Source organism: Dendropsophus ebraccatus, chromosome 10, assembly GCF_027789765.1.
Source record: "Dendropsophus ebraccatus isolate aDenEbr1 chromosome 10, aDenEbr1.pat, whole genome shotgun sequence".
In the NCBI taxonomy this organism is placed as follows: domain Eukaryota; kingdom Metazoa; phylum Chordata; class Amphibia; order Anura; family Hylidae; genus Dendropsophus; species Dendropsophus ebraccatus.
In genome coordinates this window covers 23,112,339-23,136,630 of record NC_091463.1, presented here as the reverse complement: position 1 = coordinate 23,136,630, position 24,292 = coordinate 23,112,339, and the positions used below count along the sequence as shown (strand labels likewise).

Here is a 24,292-nt window from a genome sequence, read left to right as displayed (position 1 = left end):
TAATCAAAGGCTGGCATACTACCCCTGCCAGCCAACAGGGAGCTGGACAGGGGAGACCAATTCTGTCTACAAGCTGATAAAAACAGGTGAACTACTGCTTACTGTGTGTAATTCTCATGGTGTAAGTAATAAAAAGAGGCTTCTTCTCTGTAACATTTTAAAGGGCTTGTTCCATCTTAAATAGAGATGAGCGCAACTCTAGCATGCTTAAGTCCAAATTGTTCGGCATTTGAATCCCCGTGGCTGGAGAACAGTGCCTATAGCTGTATCCACATTTTTTAGAGCTCCCTAGGGCTGCACCCAACTTTTTCAGCCACTGGTGTTCAAATGCCGACAGATCAGAATCCAGGATGCCCGAAAAGCACCCATCGCTAATCTTAACTATTACGGCATATGATACGGTCCTCAGCTCTATAAGCCTGAGCAGAAAGCTGCAAATAAGTAGCAGCTCTCACCTGATCCAATTCTTTCATGTATTTAAAGTGAATGTACCATCAGGTACATTCGCTTTAAGTGTAGCGTATGAATAGAACAGCGTAGACGCGTTGAAGGCGGTGTCACGGACACGGCGCTGGTCTATTACCGGGCACCTGCCGGAGTTGAAGCACGGGAGGCGGCCTGCCTGCCCCCATTGTGAAGAAACCCCCACCCCTCTGTGACGTGACTCCATTGATTCTAATGGAGCCAAGTCACAGAGGGGAAGGAGTTTCCTTCCACTGGGGGCAGGCAGGCCCGTCTCCAGTGCTTCAGCCCCGGCCTGTGCCCGGTAACTGGGCACGCGGTTCAAAAAAAAAGGACCCGCGCCTTTCTATTGATATGCTACACTTAAAGCAAATGTACCTGATGGTACATTTGCTTTAATCACATGCAGGGCTGTGGAGTCGGAGTTGGAGCTAGCTTTGGCTGGAGTCGGAGTTGGAAAAAAATATACCAACTCAGACTCCAGCTTTAAAAAAAAATTTTTTAAAAATGTAGAATTGAATTTCGATATGAATTTTACAAGTTTTGTTCATGAATATATATTATGAACAACATTCTAATAGGACACTGGCCCTATTACATAAGGGTGGTCAGGGAATATATCAGTAATAGGACACTGGCCCTATTACATAAGGGGGTCATGGAAAAGTTGTCGGTCACTATTTGGCAGTTTGTTTCTGAGCTGAAAGAATCCATTGTGTGGGGGGAGATCTGTGCTGTTCTTTTTCTGGATGCTGGATGACTGTATATGAGCAGCAGTGTAATAAGAAGATATATATATCCTATGTAATATTGAGGAGGAGAAGACATAAGTAGTGTAGCTGTAACCTCTGTCCTCAGTTTGGTGTTTTCTCTCTGGGAGAAGATTGTGTGTTTTTCTTCAGTGTGCTATGGCTGCAGCAGGCTGTGTGTGTGTGTGTGTGTGTGTGTGTGTGTGCGTGCTATGGCTGCAGCAAGCTGTGTGTGTGTGCGTGCTATGGCTGCAGCAGGCTGTGTGTGTGTGTGCCCGCTATGGCTGCAGCAGGCTGTGTGTGTGTGTGTGCGCTATGGCTGCAGCAGGCTGTGTGTGTGTGTGTGCGCTATGGCTGCAGCAGGCTGTGTGTGTGTGTGTGCTATGGCTGCAGCAGGCTGTGTGTGTGTGCTATGGCTGCAGCAGGCTGTGTGTGTGTGTGTGTGTGCTATGGCTGCAGCAGGCTGTGGGTGGGTGTGTGTGTGTGTGCTATGGCTGCAGCATGCTGTGTGTGTGTGCATGCTATTGCGTGCCCCCACAGTGACCTTCTATATCACTGTGTGTGACCCCTCTCTCCATCACTGTGTGTGACCCCTCTCTCCATCACTGTGTGTGACCCCTCTCTCCATCACTGTGTGTGACCCCTCTCTCCATCACTGTGTGTGACCCCTCTCTCCATCACTGTGTGTGACCCCTCTCTCCATCACTGTGTGTGACCCCTCTCTCCATCACTGTGTGTGACCCCTCTCTCCATCACTGTGTGTGACCCCTCTCTCCATCACTGTGTGTGACCCCTCTCTCCATCACTGTGTGTGACCCCTCTCTCCATCACTGTGTGTGACCCCTCTCTCCATCACTGTGTGTGACCCCTCTCTCCATCACTGTGTGTGACCCCTCTCTCCATCACTGTGTGTGACCCCTCTCTCCATCACTGTGTGTGACCCCTCTCTCTATCACTGTGTGTGACCCCTCTCTCTATCACTGTGTGTGACCCCTCTCTCTATCACTGTGTGTGACCCCTCTCTCTATCACTGTGTGTGACCCCTCTCTATCACTGTGTGTGACCCCTCTCTATCACTGTGTGTGACCCCTCTCTATCACTGTGTGTGACCCCTCTCTATCACTGTGTGTGACCCCTCTCTCTATCACTATCGCTGACCCCTCTCTATATCACTATGGCTGACCTCTATATCACAGGGATCTGGCATTGTTAGCAGTGTTTCTTTAAGTATGGTGAACATTTAGTTAGAAACATAGAAGACTGTCAGCAGGAAAAGATCACCTGCTCCTTCTAGTCTAGTTGTTCAGGATATGGAGGCTGGAGACTGGCTGCATCCACTGCACACACAGGAGACGCTGCTTTATATATCTTTCCTTCTTCCCTCAGGAGTCGCCCCAGGATCATGTAGGACATTAGGGAGAAGCTGCTGAGCCAGTGTGATAAATAACTCCCCTGGTATATAACTGGCCATTTATGAAGTAGCAGGAGTCGGGAGTGGGAGTCGGTCCTGATAAAATTCAGGAGTCCGAGCTGCGGCTTACCGACTCCACAGCCCTGATCACATGCAAATGAAAGGTAAAATGAGCACCCAACTGCAAGTTGCACTCGAGAAAAACAGCTTAAGGCCCCAGGGTCTCTGCAACCACCCCTTTAAATATTACTATATCACTACAGAGTGATCTCCAGCAAACTCTTTGTTCATCCAGCCTCTTTTATATAACCTTCTGTTCGTCCTGATAGAGAACAACTCTGACATGTTACTTTAAAGCCATCCGAACATAAGAAAAATCATATACACAAGGAAACAATCTGATTATCGTCACAAGGGTTGTTGTTTTTTTTTTGTTTTTTTTTCATTTTCAGCAGTTCAAAGCATTAAGAATATTTGGAGCCTTAAACTAAAAAAAAAAATACTCATGGATGGCACAGACCACATGGCCATAGAAATTGCTATACACATAATTTATATCTAGAAATGAGCGAACCTGGAGCATGCTCAAGTCGATCCGAACTTTCGGCATTTGATTAGCGGTGGCTGCTGAAGTTGGATAAAACCCTAAGGCTATGTGGAAATCATGGCCATAGTCATTGGCTGTATCCATGTTTTCCAGACAACCTTAGAGCTTTATCCAAGTTCAGCAGCCCCAGCTAATCAAATGCCGAACGTTTGGGTTCGGATCGACTCGAACCCGGTTCGCTCATCTGTATTTATATCCTGTCTCTTATATAGTACCAACATATTTTATGCCACTGTACAAAGCGTATCACTTTTCACCACTCACATCAATTCCTGTTGCCACTGGGACTCAATCTAATTTCCCTTTCTCTCTCAAACACTATTGTCAATTTGATAAAACCAATAAATCCATCAGCATACTAAGCTATGCATGTAGGGCTCAATGCACTAGCTATCTGAGCTAAAATGAAAAGATCTGCTTTACAGCAGGAATCTGTCTGGAGATGTTCATTGACTTCTATGGGAAGAGTCTCGTTCACTGTAATCTTGCCGGTGATGATAGTGAGGAGACTGCTGAGAAGAGATCTCTATAGAACAGGAGATGACAGCCCATTATTAGGCTTCGCAGCCAAACTGTTTTTAGGATTCCTTTTAATAGTGATTTTACGATTCCTTTAAATAAAAGTTAAAAAAGAATCTTAAAAATATGTGACTAAACAATAGATCATTTTCTGATGACAGGTACTTGTGCAACACTTGACACTAAGTAGTACAGGGTGGTGAGGGACTGAAGGAGATGGCAGGCACAGCAGGTGAGCAAGGAGGGTAAACGTGGTTTTTTTTTCTGGCTATTTAAAGGGGTTATGCAGGCTAAGAAACACATGCTCACTTTCCACCAAAAACAGCACCTATCCTGCCCTGCGTTAGGGTATGGGTTTTGCAACGTAGTTTTATCGCAGTGTTTGGAACTAAACTGCCATGCCACACAAAACCAGGGATAGAGATGGCACTGTTTTAAAGGGATAACCCCTTGAGGGTAGCTTCACAAGTACCGTATCACAGTGGAGTGTGTGAATAAACACAGCTTCAAATCTGCACCATCAAATCTGCTGCGGATCGTCAGCAGATCTGCAGCAGATTTTACACTGCGGATTTGATGCTGTGTTCATTCATTTAGTCAAATCTGCTGCGGATCTGCGATACGGTACGTGTGAAGCTACCCTGAAGGTACAAACACACACACCGTATACGCAGCTTATTTACTGCTGCGATACGCAGCAGATACACAGCAGATTAGATCTAAATAACTGAACACAGCATCAAATCTGCACCACCAAATCTGCTGCAGATCTGCTGCGTATGCGGTGTGTGTATTTGTACCCTTAAAGAGAGTTTGTCACCCCTGACTGCCTATGGAGCTTGGGGCACTGCTGGATAGATATATATATATATATATATATATATATATATATATATAAAAAAAAATACAACATATGATGCAGCTCACAGATGTGGAGTGAATGCGGAGGTTAACTAACAAATTCCACCTTCAAGGCCCAAATATAGAAACTGCAATTTAATAAAAATATTAGTCCTCTAGGTACCTGTATAGCCTAATATTTATGCTGTTTATATTTATCCATATAGAGGTACCTAGAGGACTAATATTTCTTTTATATTGATGTATCAATAAAAGCATTATTCAGAATTTACCTTTGATCACTGCCTGTTTTTAGATTGTATTAAAAAAACACCTTTGTTTATGTTAATAGTGTAAAAGGAGAGAAGCCTATTGCTCCTGCGCCCTAGCACCGCTACACCTCACTGTGAGGTATAAATAGTGCAAGTGGCGGATTATGTAACAGGTGTGCATACAGCACAGTGAGGTGTAGCGGTGCTAGGGCCCAGGGAATGATAGGCCCCGGCCCCTTGACACTAATTACAGCCCAAATAAAAAGTGTATTTTTATGAAAATAAAAAGACAGACAAAAGTTAAAAAAAAAAAAAAAAAGGGTATGTTCTGAATATTTTTACCGAGATCTATCTAATGGTGCCACCAGCTTGGTAGGCAGTCAGTGGGTGACAGATTAACTTTAAGAGTATATGCACACTGAGCAACTGTCGTGGATTTCACGAGGAATTGAAGAGGAAAGATTTCTGCTTGAAATTCCACTCCTGCTCTGGCAAAATAGGACTGGAATATGAGCAGAATTTGACCTGGAGACAAGAGCGGGGGAATAAGGGCCATTTTTTGTAGTGCTGGATAACCCCTTTAACCTCTCTCCTTGCTGCACGGCGTCCCAGCTTCCTGCTCTACCGCCCAGCCAATCAGTGTGTTGCCCAGCCGCAGCCAGTGATTGGCTGGGCGGAGGAGCAGGACACCGGGACCCTGTGCAGCAAGGAGAGAGGTAAAGTATATACAGACAGCGGGGGAGCTGAGCGGCAGCCGAAGGGGTTAAGGGGGCGGCTTCATTACATACTCGCACCGGTCTTTCAGACCGCTGTATGTATGCACAGGGGCCTGCCAGGACCTTGACTCGTAGCGGATTTCCGCTGGGAATCGGTACGTGTGAACGTACCCTAAAGGTTTTAGGATGGGTTCACACACAGTATATTTCAGGCAGTATTTGGTCCTCATGTCAGGTCCTCATAGCAACCAAAACCAGGAGTGGATTGAAAGCACAGAAAAGCTCTGTTCACACAATGTTGAAATTGAGTGGAAGGCTGCCATATAACGGTAACAGCCATTATTTCAATACAACGGCCGTTGTTTTTAAATAACAGCAAATATTTGCCATTAAATGACGGCCATCCACTTAAATTTCAACATTATGTGAACAGAGCCTTTCTGTACTTTCAATCCACTCCTGGTTTTGGTTGCCATGAGGACCACAATACTGACTGAAATATACGTAGTGTGAACCCAGCCTAGAGCTGCAGCAATAGAAACTAGGGTAATGGTGAAACTGGCAGCAGAAACTTACTATCTGCCAATACTGGCTGATCTTTAATGCTTCCCCAACATAAGTCACTTGTATCATTTTAAAACTCAGACAGAGGGGGAAACCAATTGTGTAGACCTGCTTTTTTACTTAAAAACCAAAAAAAACCTCATATTCTGGGGCTTAATGTAAAGGGGCATGGACTTATACATCCGATGATATTTTACCTAAAAATATCAGTATATTTAGCTACATGTGAAGGGTAACCTCTCCCCTTCTTTGCTGGCTTATCCCTACCAGCTTGGTTTTCTTTATAGATACCATTAACCCACCTGGCAAGTTTGTAGTTTGATACTTTTACCATAGCTTTATCATATCTGCTGCATCGGCAAGATGTAACAAACACAAACGTTAGGCTAGGTTCACACTGGGTTTTTGCAATCCGTTTTTTCCATCCAATTTTTGCAAAAACAAACAAACAAAAAAAAAAAAACGGATCAAAGCAGATCCGTTTTTTTAATGGACACAAAAGTAGTGTCAGCTACATTTTTGTGTCCGTAAAAAAACAGATCCGTTTTGATCCTTTTTTTTTTTTTTTTTACAATGGAAGTCAATGGAAAAACGCATCAAAACGGATGCACACAAATGCATCCTTTTTTTGCAAAAACGCAGTGTAAACCTAGACTTATACTGAGGCTCACTGGTCTTCAGTATTATCCGCTCTCTTTTCTTCTGTAGCATTGCTTACAAAAAAAAACAAAAAAAAACACCATGGTTCAGATTTATCAAAATAAATAAATATTAAAGATTTTTCATTTCTCAAAGTAAAGGCCCTATTCCACAGAATGATTATCGGCCGTATTCGGCCAATAATCGCCCCGTGGAATAGAAGGCAACGATCAGCCGACATTGTTGGCTGATCGTTGCAGTCGTTTGTCTTTCAACCATGTTGAAAATCAAACGACTGTAATAGCAGCGATCTGCTGCCGTCGCTCCGTGCAATAGGAATGGCGGCAGCACACAGATACTGTCCTCTATGGGCTGCCTGGACGATCTAGTGATCGCCCAGACAGCCCTCCCGCAGCTCCCCACCACGTGTAATGGCGATGGCAGCGAACGAGGAGCGAGGAGCAAATGAGCACTGAGGGTATAAACCCACACACCGTATAAGCAGCGTATTTACTGCTGCGATACGCAGCAAATACGCAGCAAACACGCAGCAAAAACGCAGCAGATTATATCTAAATAACTGAACACAGCATCAAATCTGTACCAACAAATCTGCTGCGTATTTGCTGCGTATTTGTTGCGTATCTGCTGTGTATACGGTGTGTGGGTTTGTACCCTGAAAGCGCTAGTTTGCTCCTCACAGTCGGCCTGTGGAATAGGACCTATCCGTCCATCAGCCTACTGCCTTTCAACTCACTGCCGCTTCGTTACGCTCCTCCCTGAGTGCTGGGAAAAGCAGGATCCAGTACTGGGAAACGTCTCCCAGTTTCCAGGGACTGGATCCAGGTTTTACCATCATCCAGAGAGCAGCAGAATGGAGTGACAGTGAGTTAAAAGACAGCTGGCTGATGAGCGGATTGCAGAGATAAAGCCCTTCGCTTTATATTTCTGTAAGTTTGCTCATCTCTAGAGGTAAGTTTGCTAAATTACAAGGCCTACAAGTATAACTATGTTAGCTGAGGCAAGTAAAGCGCTTCTCCTGGCTGGTTCCAGCAATGAATCAGGCACCTACACATGAAAACTGTTGGCATTTTTGTGAAATGATGGTGGTGCTTTAGGTTTCTGGATTTTTAGGGAATTTTTGGACAGTTCCAAAGTCTAGTCATATTTTAATTAAGCTCAAGGAAACCCCCCTTTAATATCCATCTTTTTCTACAAATTGTAAAAAATCTAAAAGCAGAAGAAACTTGAAAAACTTTTCCCTACAATGCATCAATAACTAGTCTTGCAAATACAGCAAGCAATGTAAACTATTAGGGGTTTTCATTCTGGTTGCCATCCCCATGTCCAGAGGCCAGTAGATATAGTAAACAATTTATAATATTAATTATATATATATATATATATACATACACACACACATACTGTACTTGTGTACACTTTAAATATCAGTATTAGAAAAGACTCTTGCATGCTTACTAAAGAACAATTCCGTTGACAGACCATCAGCGTGTACTCCTGGACAGACCATACAATTAAAACCATGTCTCTAGGCGTCGCCACAGAAACCGCAGCAAGGCTATGTTTACACACAGTATTTTGGGCTGTTTTTAAGCTGTAAAACAGCCCAAAAATGGCAGATAAAAATAAAAAAAATACCCCTTTTAATATTGAATTCTACTCTACTCAGTGGAAAAACAGCTGGTAATTCACATTCACTCTCATTTTTATTTACATTTGCAGCTATAAAATTAGGTGCAACATCCTTTTTTAGACCATCTACTGTTCAAAGTGTCAAATTTTTTTTGTGTTTTTTTACACTGTTTTTGCTGGCTGATTTGTCCCAATAAAAAAAGTTTGGGTTGCAAAGTGCATTTGCTGTAGGAAAAAAAAAGAAGTTTTTTTTTAATTGAAAGTACTGAGTGTGCACATAGCCTGACATCCATTTACTAAAATTCTATTAAAATTAGCTTATACATGCGTAAAGTATGGAGTAAACTGAATGAGTTAATGCTGGACTAAGAGCAGGCAGCTACCCAAAGATACTGCAATCCTGTTCCAAAACCAACAGTGATAAGAATAATACAACAGATACTAAGATACCGCACTCATTCAACCACAAATCTATTCCAGGTATCACTAAGTGTCTTCCTTACCTCTGTACTAAACAGGCCACTCACAGTACATATCATTTAACATAAAACACTATGAACAAAATAGAACAATGGGAAACATGTGCCCTCCAACTTTTGAGCAACTACAACTCCCAATATAACTAACACATGTCTGTGAGAGCATACTAGGAGGCATGGCTTTCAACTACAACTCCCAGCATCACAACTATGCAGCTGGGAATTGTAGTTTCAAAGGAGCTGAAGGCATGGAGCACCCCTGTACGGCACAGAAGGAGAGGAACATACAACAATCACATACAGAAACCTATCAACTAAAGCACAAGGAAAAACTAATAAGAACAGAAAAAGAAATTACTTAGCCTCACGTGGAAGCAGCAAACCACACCGGAACTGCAGACATGGGAAAATACCAAGACACGCTTAATCTCTGAGGGGCAGACTACTGTCTTGTGACCCTTCTCCCAGGCAGATCACACATGGTGCGAGGGTCCTTACAGGAAGACAGAGGACTGGGGCAGGGAAGGCAGTGCACAGGAATACAGGCAGCTAGCCCGGAGGAAGCAAAGGCTCACATACTAGTTAGACCAGTTCTCTCTCATTCTGTATGAGCTCATCTGATGCCCTCCAGACCCAAAGAGGGAAAAAAAAATGTAGTTCAGCTACAGGTTATGGCTCATGCAAATAGGAAGAGATAAAACAATTGTGAGAGCATGCATATTCTGTCAGGAAATGATTACCATTTGTGAGAGAAACAATATAGAAAACCAGAAGCCGCATTTCCCCCCACACACATACCATTCAGAAGGGTCTCATAATCAGTAAGAGCCACTCCATGCAGCCCCATAGAGGACATGTCTATGGGCTTCACTGTGCCAGCGATATCATAGAGAAGGTAACAATACACATGTATGATAGCAATTACTCTGCATTCATCTGTGTCACTAGTGCAGAGGCGTGGACAGCAAGGCTCAAATAACAGAGCACATGGACCCATCACCCGAGCTAATAGGCAACGTGTTAAACTTTGCACCCCGACAGCTGATCTCTGCGACAAAGGATTGTTTATTCACATGCTACCCTATGGACGAGATACATTCATGGAGATCTATGGACACATTCTAACTACTAGGCAGTATATACACCTATAATTTCTCATCTACAAAGGGGGGGGGGGTATTTACAGCCACTTGCTGTACAGGCAATTCAATGGCGGTAACCCACTGAGCACCATGTAAGTAAACAATCCTTCCCACCTAAAGCTTCCTCAATTCCTTGCATACATCTATTCTGTTAGGGTGTTAAACAATGATAGTTATTTCAGATCTGCCAGTACAGCTATTGATAAAGGTTGTCATTCATCTTTCTAAGGTTCCTGAAAGACAACTGTATTTAAAGGGCAAAAAACAAACACAGGATCACAGTGACTAATGTGGTGGTTTATAAACATTTATTATAACGTGAAAGGATCATGGAGTTTTATAAGACATCCTAAACCAGTGTTCCCCAACCTGTGGCCCGGCTAGTGAAAAGCATCAGGCATAATAGGAGTTGCAGTTCTGCAACAGGCGGAGAGCGACAGGTTGAACAACAACGCCCTAAATCCTCCAGACCCACTGGCTAAGGAGGGACCTCATGGACCATCACCAATCTCTCACTGTGACAGTAAGTTCCCCTTTAAGTAGTGCCACATTCTTAGCTCCTTTATCTCTGCATAACTAGGCAAAAGTGCTCATGGGTAAAAATGCTGTACAGGGGTTTCCCCATTTGTACAAACACATGACAATAGGTTCCTGTTGGGACCCTTTCTTTTGTTACCTATATTGATCCCAAAAAAGCCAAGACAAACATCTCTAGAATCTGTCAACGGACAGTTCACTGCTGAGCTCAGCACTGCTAGAAAAACCTCTCCTGCTCTGGACAGTTCCTGACATGGACAGAAGTGGCAGCAGAGAGCACTGTGTCAAACTGAAAAGAAAACACCACTTCCTGCAGCACATAGAGCCCTGATAAGTATGGGGAGACTTGAGAACTTTAAATTGAAGTAAATTACAAATCTATATAATTTTCCGAAACCAGTTGATTAGAAAGAAAAAGATTTTTGCTGAATAACCCCTTTAATTATGGCTATGTAGCTTGTCAACTAGAAAATGAAAACACAAAATTTTAAAGAAAATTGACATATTAAATCAAACCAAAGAAATAAGAAGAAATTCCCATAAGCAGCTAGAAGATACTGAATCCTCAAGTATTACATGTACTCCATCTCAACTAATGTAGTTATACTTGTAGGACTCAAGTTAAATGTTTTTGCAAATACATTCAATTAGTAAACTTGCCTCCTTCTCCTAATATGCGCTTTCCCTCTTAGGGTATGTCAATTCTTCGGGCGGACAGCAAAATCCGCCGGAGCATATAATGGAGCACAGAGTTTTCCGACAGAATTACTCTGTGTGCACATACCCATAGGGTATGTATACACTATGGGATCTGTGCGGAAACTGTGTACTGTACACATTCCCCCTATTGTTTACAGCTCAATGTTTAGGTTACCGACCACCACTCTGTGGTAAAAGCAGTGGTCTGGCTGGTGTATATATAGCTATTATGTAGATGTATATTAATATACATCAGCATAATAGCTAGATATACACCAGCCATTAATATACATCAACATAATAGCTAGATATACACCAGCCAATAATATACATCAGCATAATAGCTAGATATACACCAGCCATTAAAGGAGAAGTCTGGCGAAAACTTTTATTAAAATATTGTATTGCCCCCCAAAAGTTATACAAATCACCAATATTCAATTATTACGGGAAATGCATATAAGGGGCTTTTTTTCCCTGCACTTACTACCGCATCAAGGCTTCACAAGTCTATATTGGTGATTTGTATAACCTTTGGGGAGCAATACAATACTTTAATAAAAAATTTTGCTTGACTTCTCCTTTAATATACATCAACATAATAGCTACATATACACCAGCCATTAATATACATGTACATAATAGCTATATATACACACCAGCCAGACCACTGCTTTTACAGCAGAGTGGTGGTCGGTAACCTGAACAACGAGCTGTCAATGGGAGGGAAAGAGCAGCATATCAGGAGAAGGAGACCAGTTTGCTAAATTAATGTATTTGCAAAAACATTTAACTCCTACAAAGTATAACTATACTAGCTGTGATGGAATACTGCTTTAGGGAATAAACACACACACCGTATACGCAGCGTATTTACTGCTGCGATACGCAGCAGATTAGATCTAAATAACTGAACACAGCATCAAATCTGCACCATCAAATCTGCTGCGTATTTGTTGCGTATCTGCTGCGTATACGGTGTGTGGGTTTGTACCCTCAGGGTGCGTTCACACCTACAGGATCTGCATCAGATTTGATGCTGTGTTCAGTTATTTTAATGAAATCTGCTGCAGAAAATCAGCTGCAGATCCTGTAGGTGTGAACGTACCATTAGGGTACAAACACACACACCGTATATGCAGCGTATTTTCTGCTGCGATACGCAGCAGATTAGATCTATATAACTGAACACAGCATCAAATCTGCACCATCAAATCTGCTGCAGATCTGCTGCGTATACGGTGTGTGTGTTTGTACCCTTAGGGTGCGTTCACACCTACAGGATCCGCAGCAGATCTGCAGAAGATCCGCAGCAGATTTGATGGTGCAGATTTGATGCTGTGTTCAGTTACTTAAATAAAATCTGCTGCGGATCCGCAGCAGAAAATACGCTGTGGATCCGGTAAGTGTGAACATCCCCTTAAGTGAAAAAAAAAAAAAAAGTTCCTGAGAGCTACAGATGCAATGCACACGTGTTCACTTAGGCAGCAAAAAACTAAAACAGGATTGTTCCCAAGAGAACCCCATGAGGAAATTACCAATGAACAAAGTTAGTCAGGTAGGGGGGAGGCTCTGCAGCTGGCACAGTCATCACCAGTGTCTCCTGTATCAGGTACACACTGCCGACAGGAGCTGGAAAATAAGAAGCCGCGCTGATAGTATACGGAAAATCTAAAAAAAAAAAAAAAAACTCAGAGCCGCGGGCAGAGCTTGTCAGCCGGCACACAAGCAAACACTTTTATCTGCACCAAGAGAACAGTTCACAAAGTGAATTACAAAGGCAGACGGCGGAAACCGGTTATCATCTAAACTCCAATGACATTTAATCACACCGTATACCCAGCAACCTCAATCAATGCAAATGACATAACTTATTCATTACAAGGCTGAGATACAAGGCTAAAAAGGTGGACGCATTAAAAACACAGCCAGCCCAGCAAAAGAACAAAGCCGCTCCAGCCAGCCTGCCCTGCAACACTACGGAAATAACAGGGAACAAGCCTGACTGGGTGCCCACCAGCGGCTGACGGCATGGCAGTAATAGGGAATGTATGGAAGACCAGCACAGCCCATAATGTGCAGAGAAGGATGAAAAAACTTTCATTATTCATCATGTGTACAGCGCAAGCTTCTAGACCCACGTCAATACTAATAAAGCAGCCCCGAGGGAGCCATCCATTATGTGTATGTGTGTACAGGAGTGTGCCAGCCTCACATGACGCATTCCCTCATGTGGATTACTCTATAGACTGCCAGATCTGTAAATATGAATGAATATACACACACTGCTATATATAGTCCTTGGTACGTATATTAGATCATTCACATATACCTGGGAAGGTATACACGTACTTGGGTGCATGTAACTATTACTTACATTTGTCTAGACCACAGGTGTTAAACTTTGTCCAGGCATGATGGGAATTGTAGTTCTGCAACGGCTGGAGGTGGGTGACATGTTTGACACCTGAGGTCTAAACCCTAGATATACAATATACATAATAGATTGATAGGAGATCGATAGATCTATACATTAGAAATCAGGGTTCACTGTTACAAAACCCAGCAAGCTCCAAAACAGGGGTAGGGGACCTTGGCTGTCCAGCTGTTGCAAAACTACAACTCCCATCATGCCTGGACAGCCAAAGCTAACGCTTTGGCTGTCCAGGCATGATGGGAGTTGTAGTTTTGCAACAGCTGGACAGCCAAGGTCCCCTGCTCCAAGAAAAATAGGCTGTCAGGGCATGCTGGGAGTTGTAGTTTTAAAACAGGTAGAGACACACAGGTGGGAGATCACAGCATTACATAGGTAGATACAGATAGAAGGCAGATATATAGATGAGCAATACACATTATATGCCATTAATGTTCCTGAACTACTGTCTCTGCAGTCTCTACAACTTTGGCTGCCAGGGCATGCTGGGAGTTGTAGTTTCACAACAGGTAGACAGACACAGGTGGGAGACCAGAGCATTATATAGGTAGATACAGATATATAGATGTGCAATACACATTACATTGGATCAATGTACCTGGAGTGCTGTCTCTGCAGCTGTAAAACTACAAGTTAGGCTGTCAGGGCATGCTGGGAGTTGTAGTTTTACAACAGCTGGGGGCCACAGATTGGAGAACACTAGCAGATAGATAGATAGATAATAGATAGGAAATAGATACATCTAGATAGATACTATACAGACAGATACAGTTCCATAGATAGATACTATACAGATACATAGACCATAGATAGATACTATACAGACAGATCCATAGACCATAGATAGATACTATACAGAGAGATACAGTTCCATAGACACTATACAGACAGATCCATAGACCATAGATAGATACTATACAGACAGATACAGTTCCATAGACACTATACAGACAGATACAGTTCCATAGATAGATACTATACAGACAGATACAGTTCCATAGACACTACACAGACAGTTCCATAGACCATAGATAGATACTATACAGACAGATACAGTTCCATAGATAGATACTATACAGACAGATACAGTTCCATAGACCATAGATAGATACTATACAGACAGATACAGTTCCACAGACACTACACAGACAGTTCCATAGACCATAGATAGATACTATACAGACAGATACAGATCCATAGACCATAGATAGATACTATACAGAGAGATACAGTTCCACAGACACTATACAGACAGATCCATAGACCATAGATAGACACTATACAGACAGATACAGTTCCATAGATAGATATTATACAGACAGATACAGTTCCACAGACACTATACAGACAGATCCATAGACCATACATAGGTCTCCACTCCTGACACGACTCTCCATAGACACAGACTCTCCCATCCAGCCCAGCGACCAATGGCAGCCGCGCTCCATCCTCATCCCCAGCAGCACATACATGACCGGGACTCCCAGCAACACATGTCCGCCACAACTCCAGCCCGGTCACACAGCACACCCCGCCCCGTCCTCACCGGCTGCTGCTGCTGCTGGTAACGGATCTCGGCCGCCCCCCTCTCCTCGTCACCGGCAGCTGTGTCCTGTCAGGGAGGGAGGGAGAACTACTACACCGGGGAGAGCGCGTTATAGTGAGGGGGGAGGGAGAGGAGGGGATGTGGAGAGGGGGGCGCCGGTTACAGGAGGGTCTCCCCGCCGCTCATCACACACACACACAGAGCAACAAGCGCGGACACGAGCCCGGCGCGCGCAACACCCCCCCCCTCTCCCTCACCCCACCTGCGCGCCCCCGACAGTTACCTCAGGAGAAAATAAAATAAGGAGGAATAACGGATAACGGACAGTAAATAATATGCGGGGGAGCACGACACAATGAATGGAGGAGGACAGACCACCGGGACAATAGACTAAGACGACGGGCGCTCAGCACGCCGCTGCGGAACCGGAGCGGCTCTACACTACACTACAGGGGCCGTCCCCGTCCGCTACAATGTTTAGTTTTTTTTTTTTCTCCCTCTCTCCTCCGCCCGCCGAGGCCCCCCCGGCCATTGGATAGACAATGAGAAGGTCTCTGTAGCCGAGCGTCTGTGAGGCGCGCACTCGTGTGGGCGCTCTCAGCAACCAGGCGCGCTCCCGACTCACCTCCTCCGCGTTCCCGGCCTCCTAGCTGCAGTGGGTTAGACCGAGGTTGCGCGGACGCTCGGTGACGTCAGACGCTGCCGCAGGTGCTGCCGGAATATGTAGTTTCAGGTGAAGCCAGCGCTCAATGGTATGGGGATGCACATTTTTTTTTTAAGTTAACTTAAACTTATCGCTTATAGCTTTTTATGTTATAGCTTTTATAACTTATAGCTTTTTTATGTTACTCAGTTTTAATGAACATAAAAAAATACTGTAAGTCTACTCTTTAATTGAAAATCTACACTGCAAAGGAAAAGTACCTGCTGGCTATAGCTGCGCAGTAGCAAAGACAAGTAAAATATAAATAAATATACATGAATGAGGAAAGAACATCCCCTGTTGGCCATTGCAACCAATCACAGCTCAGCTTGGTGAAATGAAAGCTCAGCTGTGATTGGTTGCTATGGGCAAAAGGGGACATGAATACCGTAAGACATCGCAATAAATCTCGCCTTGTACCTGTTTGTCATACATTTTTCTCACAATCACATGATCAAAGAACCACAGTGGCTTCAGTCGCAGCCTGAGTTTTTACAAAATGCTAAATTTGCCATGTTTCCTTTCAAGGACCTCCATAAGTTAAAAAAAAAAACTGTGTCAGAAAAATACATATGTATATGTTTGTCCATTTTTCTTTGGCATTTTTCTTTGGGAATTGCCCTCTCTGTGTGTTATGTTGCTGGTTTAGAAACACAGGAACGTGTATAGGAAGCCCTGTAGATGACTGTGGGCAGGGGGCACTATATTTGCGCCTCCAACCAGGGAGGAGTTTTTAGTAGAGATGAGCGAACCGGGTTCGGGTTCAAGTCAATCCAAACCTGAACTTTCGGCATTTGATTAGCGGGGGCTGCTGAACTTGGTTAAAGCTCTAAGGTGTCTGGAAAACATGGATACAGCCAATGACTATATCCATGTTTTCCACATAGCCTTAGGGCTTTATCCAACTTCAGCAGCCACCGCTAATCAAATGCCGAAAGTTCGGGTTCGGATCGACTCGAGCATGCTCCAGGTTCACTCATCTCTAGTCTTTAGTACCAATGAAAGGGTCAGCTTTCCTGCCAGTGTGGTTGCTAACTAGAGATGAGCGAACCTGGAGCATGCTCGAGTCGATCTGAACCCGAACGTTCGGCATTTGATTAGCGGTGGCTGCTGAAGTTGGATAAAGCCCTAAGGCTATGTGGTAATCATGGATATAGTCATTGGCTGTATCCATGTTTTCCAGACAACCTTAGGGCTTTATCCAAGTTCAGCAGCCGTCACTAATCAAATACCGAACGTTCAGGTTCGGATCGACTCGAACCTGAACCCGGTTCACTCATCTCTAATCACAATCAGAGTGAAAAGCAAGTGAGGGATGGTAGACAGAGATGAGGGAACACACACTAACTCTGCCCATCTTCCACCTGCAAGGTAAAAAGCACACAACAGCACATATTCACAATAACATAAATGGCCGTGGGCAAAACAAAACAGCATTTTTGCTTTCTCAGCATTCCTGCAAATGAAGCAGCATAACATATGTTTATTATACAGCGTACTGTACAAGTATGTTTTTCATAACCCCTACTATACTGTAGGGTTGTAATTTTTTCATCCTGCTAGATTTATAATGCATCGGAACGCTTATAGTGTATTTGGCTGGTTTTTCGCATGTGACTGTGCACCCACTGTGCTATTATGCTTCATTGTGCACCAAACTGCACCCCTTGTTCACCAAATCACGTCACTAATTTGAAAACTGACCACTTTGAAGAGTACTTCTCCTTAAAAATAACTTTTGACATGTCAAAGTTATTGACCACAGCAGGTCTCACTGCTGAGACCAACTGTGATCAGGAGATATCGCAGTAAAGAGAGTGTGGCAGTAGAGCAATCCGTCCAAATTTCTCTAACAGCTAGTTCCAATAATGTAAGTCTATGAGACTACATTGTCAGAAGTAGTGGCCAGCCAAGGATTGGACAGCGCTGCTGCCAAGCTCTCTCCCTAGCTATATCTTATGATTACAATGGGTTTCAGCAGTGAGACCCGCTGTTTATCAATAAGTTTTGAAATGCCTGATGACCTGTCAAAAGTTATTTTTAATGACAAATACCCTTTAAAGTTAGGACAGCTAATTGCAAAATAGATGCACCAAAAAACTACAGGAAACTCTTGGTGTCGGATATCTAAAAAAACAAAGGACACTCCCTCTTCTTGGTTTTCTGAGCTGCTATTTTTGTCTCTAGTAAACTAGGAAAAACCTGACATAAACACATGATAAATCCATCGGGAGAGTTCAGAACATGCTAAAAAAGGAAAGAGCTAGAGATGACCGAATCTTGAGCGCGCTTGGGTCCGTCCAAACCCAAGCCTGCAGCATTTGATTACCGGTGGCTGCAGAAGTTGGCTGTATCCATGCCTTCCAGGACTCTCTAGGGCTGCATCCAGTTTCTGCCACCGGTCATGAAATGCTGTACGCTCAGGTTTGGACAGACCCAAGTGTCCTTGAGATTCGTTCATCTCTAGAAAGAGCTGTGGCTTCAGCGCATATACAATGAATGGCCAGAAGACATTGATTGGCTTGGTTCATGGTATAGTGGTGACTCCAGGTTACTGCAGCGGAGCTGCTAAGCTGCAGTAACCTGGAGCCACCACTATGCCATAAATGGAGCCAGTGGCTTCCAGCCATGTCATACTTGTGTATGTGATAGAAGTGCTGCTCTGCTGATACGGTAGGCCATCAATGTAAAATGCTCTTAAAAGCCCTATAAAGCTGTGACGGATCTCTTACACCAAAACACCATCAGCGCTCTGTGAGTGAGCCTATGTTTCCACTTATTTTGCCCAATGTTTGAGCCATAAAACAGCCTCAAAATGGCAGCTTTGTGTAAAAAAAAATCTACAACTATCGAAATGACTCCTATTGCCCATACATGGGGTGGAAGCCACTGCCAGCAATTGGGGGGGGGGGGGGGGGGTTCTTGCTCTATGATCTGACAGGGGATGATCCCTTTCTAGAGTATATTATATTCTTATATATGGTTTGTTTTAACCATTTCCTATTACAGTGGTACCTCAGTTTAAGAGTAACTTGGATTAAGAGCACTTTGGTTTAAAAGTATATCTTTGGTTTAAGACAGAGCTCCCTGTACTAGGTGGGAGGGCGAGTGGGGGAGGGGCGTGGTCTGCATAGCAGGGTCCACAGCACTGTACTCTGACCCAGGAAGTCTCCCTCACCTTCCAAATCATAGCAGATCCACTTCAGGCTGGGACTTACATCAGGGGACAGGACTGTGGAGGTAATCTCTTCATAGCTGTAACTCCTCTCCCGAGATGAGAGTTCTGAATTTATGTGCCCACATATGTCCTGCTCATTCCTTCATGCTCCCTGCAGTCTCTGTCAGCCCTTGTGTTTCCCATCCTCTCCATTCTTGCTATAATGTGCCTGCACTCACACTCAGCTATACACACTGCTGCTATAATATGCCTGCACTCACACTCAGCCATTCACACTGCTGCTATAATGTGCCTGCACTCACACTCAGCCATTCACACTGCTGCTATAATGTGCCTGCACTCACACTTAGCCATTCACACGGCTGCTATAATGTGCCTGCACTCACACTCAGCTATACACACTGCTGCTATAATGTGCCTGCACTTGCACTCAGCCATTCACACGGCTGTATATAAAGTTTCCTTCTCTGTCCAGCTGCACAGCTCTGTGATTCTCACTTCTTAATTGGTCCATACTGAACACACCCCCCCTTCCCCATTGTTGTCATGTGACCATACAGACCTCTGACAGCAGCCCTGCTCCTCTATCCTAGCCTGTTGTACTATGTTCCTGCATTATAGGGATCTGCAGCTCCATCCTGTATCTACAAACTGCTGCTGTTTTTCAGGTTTATGCTCTTACTATACATTATACTCCACATGCTGATTGCTATTCTGTACAGTCACTTATAATATCACATATTCAGCTGTTTCTCATTGTTTGTTTTATCTGTTCTACATGTTGTTCAGAATAAAAAATCATAATTTTTGGGGTGTGGACCCAATTGCCTGCATATCAGTGATTTCTTATGGGAAAATTTGCTTTGGTATAAGAGTGGATTTGGATTACAAGCATGGTCCCGGAACGAATTATGCTCTTAATCCAAGGCACCACTGTATTTCCATACGTGTACATGGTTGTCCTTTATAATAACTATAGTATTTATTTCTGTACTGCACATAAATATTTGTTCTACATAAAGCAAAGCCAGGCTGCGTATTCATTTCTTTTCTTCCATCCTGACTATAAAGCATTGCATTGTGAATCATCTGTCTCCTTTTCATCCTTTCTCGTGATTTTTTTTTATTATGCCTTTTTGCAGCATGTGACCTCGAAGGCCCTTTTTAGGTGACTTACCCCTTGTAATGACAGCTGTTAGAAAGGAATGCCTCTGTTTGCTTAGTGTACCCTGCCTATTGTGAGCACTCTCATAGAAAGACACCTTCAGAGATCTGGAGGCGAAGGTTTGGAGGAACTGACTTTCTGCAAGAAGCTGAAGTCCAGAGAAGGTCAGTCCCTCATAGGTTTCTGTGTGAAATGTTCTATACGTGTGAGATTTCCCCTTGCGTAAGATGAAACTGGTTTCTCTTTTCTGTACACACAAGAAGCGATTGTATTCGCGTAAAAACTAGTCCAACGTTGTGAATGTCAGAGGAAGCTTTTTTGTTACCCCATGGAAAAAAATATATATAGATAAACGTAGGTTTAAAGGGGTTATCCAGCGAAAATCCTTTTCTTTCAAATCAACTGGTGTCAGAAAGTTATATAGATTTGTAAATTACTTTTACTAAAAAATCTCAAGTATTCCAGTACTTATCAGCTGCTGTATGTCCGGCAGGAAATGTTTTATTTTCAATCTGACACAGTGCTCTCTGTTGACATCTCTGGCCGAGAGAGGAACTCTGTCTCGGTTTTCTATGGATCCCCATGGAAAACCTTCCCTGCTGTGGACAGTTCCTGTCTCGGCCAGAGATGTCAGCAGAGAGCACTGTGTCAGACTGAAAAGAAAACACCACTTCCTGCAGGTCATACAGCAGCTGATAAGTTTTGAAAGACTTGAGATTATTAAATAGAGGTAAATTAAAAATCTATATAACTTTCTGAAACTAGTTGATTAGAAATAAACAGATTTTCGCTGGACAATACCTTTAAGGGGTTATCCAGGAATAGAAAAAAAAAAACTACATTCTTGCTGAAACAGAATGACCCCATCCTCAGGTTGTGTGTGGTATTACAGTTCAGTTCAATGGAACTGAGATACAAAACCACACCCAAACCAAGGACAGGAGAGGCGCTGCTTCTGGACGAAAGCAAACATGTTTTTCTAGGCCTGGATGACCCCTTTAAAACAAAGTAAAAGGGGTTAAAACCTACTTGTCCCCTATCCAGCCAGCAGTTCAGCAACATATAGAGCAGGGGTCCTCAACTGGCGGACCGCGGTCCGAACCCGGACCGCGGAGGCCAGCTGTCCGGACCCCTGGTCAGACCTCCTAACCGCCCCGGATCCGGTCCGTCCCGCTCCCCACCGCACTGCCTCCCGCCCCATAGGCGTACTGTCCTTAGATGTCAGTACGCCTGTGGGGCTGGGGGCAGTGTCGGTCCGGCCCCCAGCTGATACGCGCTCTGTAGGGATGTCCCGGGGATTCCCCAGCAGAGCGCGCACCACAGACCTCAGTGTACGCTGCCGGCCTGTCCTTCCCGGAAGTGCAGGCCGGCCGCGTACGCTGAGGTCACTGATGCGCGCTCTGCTGGGGGAATCCCCGGGACATCCCTACAGAGCGCGTATCAGCCGGGGGCCGGACCGATGGGAAGAGACGAAGACAGCCGCAGCGGGGAACGAGGTGCTAGGTGAGTTGTTTTTGTTATTTTTTTTTTCTGTCTGGGGGGCATCTACAAGGGGAGAGCGCACAGGTGGACTATATACTACAGGGGGGACCTCACAGGGGGCTATATACTACTTAGGGGGCTATATACTACTGGGGGGAGCTCACAGGGGGCTATATACTACAGGGGGGACCTCACAGGGGGCTATATACTACTGAGGGGGCTATATACTACTGGGGGGAGCGCACAGGGGGTTATATACTACAGGGGGGACCTCACAGGGGCTATATACTACAGGTGGAAAGCACAAGGGGGGCTATATACTACTGGGGGGAGAGCACAGGGGCGCTATATACTACTGGGGGGAGCTCACAGGGGGCTATATACTACAGGGGGACAGCGCATGGGGGGGCTATATACTACAGGGGGAGCTCACAGGGGGCTATATACTACAGGGGGGAGCTCACAGGGGGGCTATATACTACTTGGGGGGAGCTCACGGGGGCTATATACTACAGGGGGAGAGCACAGGGGGGCTATATACTACTGGGGGGAGCTCACAGGGGGCTATATACTACTGGGGGACAGCGCACAGGGGGCTATATACTACAGGGGGAGAGCGCACAGGGGGGCTATATACTACTGGGGGGAGCTCACAGGGGGCTATATTCTACAGGGGGAGAGCGCACGGGGAGGCTATATACTACTGGGGGGAGCTCACAGGGGGCTATATACTACAGGGGGAGCGCACAGGGGGCTATATACTACAGGGGGGAGCTCACAGGGGGCTATATACTACTGGGGGGAGCTCACAGGGGGCTATATACTACTGGGGGACAGCGCACAGGGGGCTATATACTACAGGGGGAGAGCGCACAGGGGGGCTATATACTACTGGGGGGAGCTCACAGGGGGCTATATTCTACAGGGGGAGAGCGCACGGGGAGGCTTTATACTACTGGGGGGAGCTCACAGGGGGCTATATACTACAGGGGGGAGCGCACAGGGGGCTATATACTACAGGGGGGAGCTCACAGGGGGCTATATACTACTGGGGGGAGCGCACAGGGGGCTATATACTACAGGGGGGACCTCACAGGGGGCTATATACTACTGAGGGGGCTATATACTACTGGGGGGAGCGCACAGGGGGTTATATACTACGGGGGGGACCTCACAGGGGCTATATACTACAGGGGGAAAGCACAAGGGGGGCTATATACTACTGGGGGGGAGAGCACAGGGGCGCTATATACTACTGGCGGGAGCTCACAGGGGGCTATATACTACAGGGGGACAGCTCATGGGGGGGGCTATATACTACAGGGGGAGCTCACAGGGGGCTATATACTACAGGGGGGAGCTCACAGGGGGGCTATATACTACTTGGGGGGAGCTCACGGGGGCTATATACTACTGGGGGGAGCTCACAGGGGGCTATATACTACAGGGGGAGAGCACAGGGGGGCTATATACTACTGGGGGGAGCTCACAGGGGGCTATATACTACTGGGGGACAGCGCACAGGGGGCTATATACTACAGGGGGAGAGCGCACAGGGGGGCTATATACTACTGGGGGGAGCTCACAGGGGGCTATATTCTACAGGGGGAGAGCGCACGGGGAGGCTATATACTACTGGGGGGAGCGCACGGGGAGGCTATATACTACTGGGGGGAGCTCACAGGGGGCTATATACTACAGGGGGAGAGCGCACAGGGGGGCTATATACTACTGGGGGAGCAACAGGGGGCTATATACTACTGAAGGAGAGCGCACAGGGGGGGCTATACACTACTGGGGGAGCAACAGGGGGCTATATACTACCAGGGCAGTCACCCCCTTTGTACCTAATATCAAAGGCCTGGTGAGAGAGAAAAAAATGCCAATTTTCCCGCTAATAAGCAGCAATTCTGTATATAAATAGTTGAACGTTTGTGACAAAGTAACAAAACACGTTTCCTACTGATTTTAGCTCGGACCTTCACCTGACAATAGACCCCGGTAAGTGGACCTTCACTAAAAGTTGTTGAGTACCCTTGATATAGAGCATCAACCGTCCCTTTGCCACAGGACTGGCATCATAAATCCACATGCAGCTAGCTCCCTCTAGTGGTGGCTGCAAACAGCAAGAATTCTAACATATCTATGTGTTCACACCCAAAAAGAGAGTCAGAATCAGCACTGAATTCTGGACCTAACAAAGACATCATGGTTAACTTTACTGTGTAGTATTTGGTGACAATGTTAGTAGTGGGTAAAGGACCATTCTGTGGACCATGTTACAGGGGTTTTCCTAGCATTACCCCAGGCTTAAATTTCTATTAGAAGCTCTATCTGGAGTCAACTAGACAACAAAAAAACACAAAACACAAAAATAATAATAATAATGCCAGTTGTTTGGACAGATTCTGTGATAGAAGCAATGATTGTACATGTGAACCCATTCTTGACCTTTATGGTAAATCAGTTGTTCTTGCTTGACTCTAGTCCTATTG

At 44.9% G+C, this 24,292-nt stretch overlaps 1 protein-coding gene across 4 annotated transcripts in view; it reads right to left on the bottom strand.

Annotated features, from left to right (window-relative positions):
• WNK3 (WNK lysine deficient protein kinase 3) overlaps nt 1-15,940 on the bottom strand; it is an 80,806-nt gene extending 64,866 nt beyond the window's left edge. The window contains exon 1 of one of the 4 annotated variants that reach the window (XM_069942902.1): nt 15,895-15,940. The gene's annotated coding sequence lies outside the window, so the exon portion shown is untranslated. Of the gene's footprint in view, nt 1-12,827; nt 12,956-15,089; nt 15,111-15,269; nt 15,285-15,894 lie in introns of those variants that run through there. The other 3 variants (XM_069942904.1, XM_069942903.1, XM_069942901.1) reach the window with 3 other exon arrangements.
• Between the last annotated feature and the right edge of the window lie 8,352 nt (nt 15,941-24,292).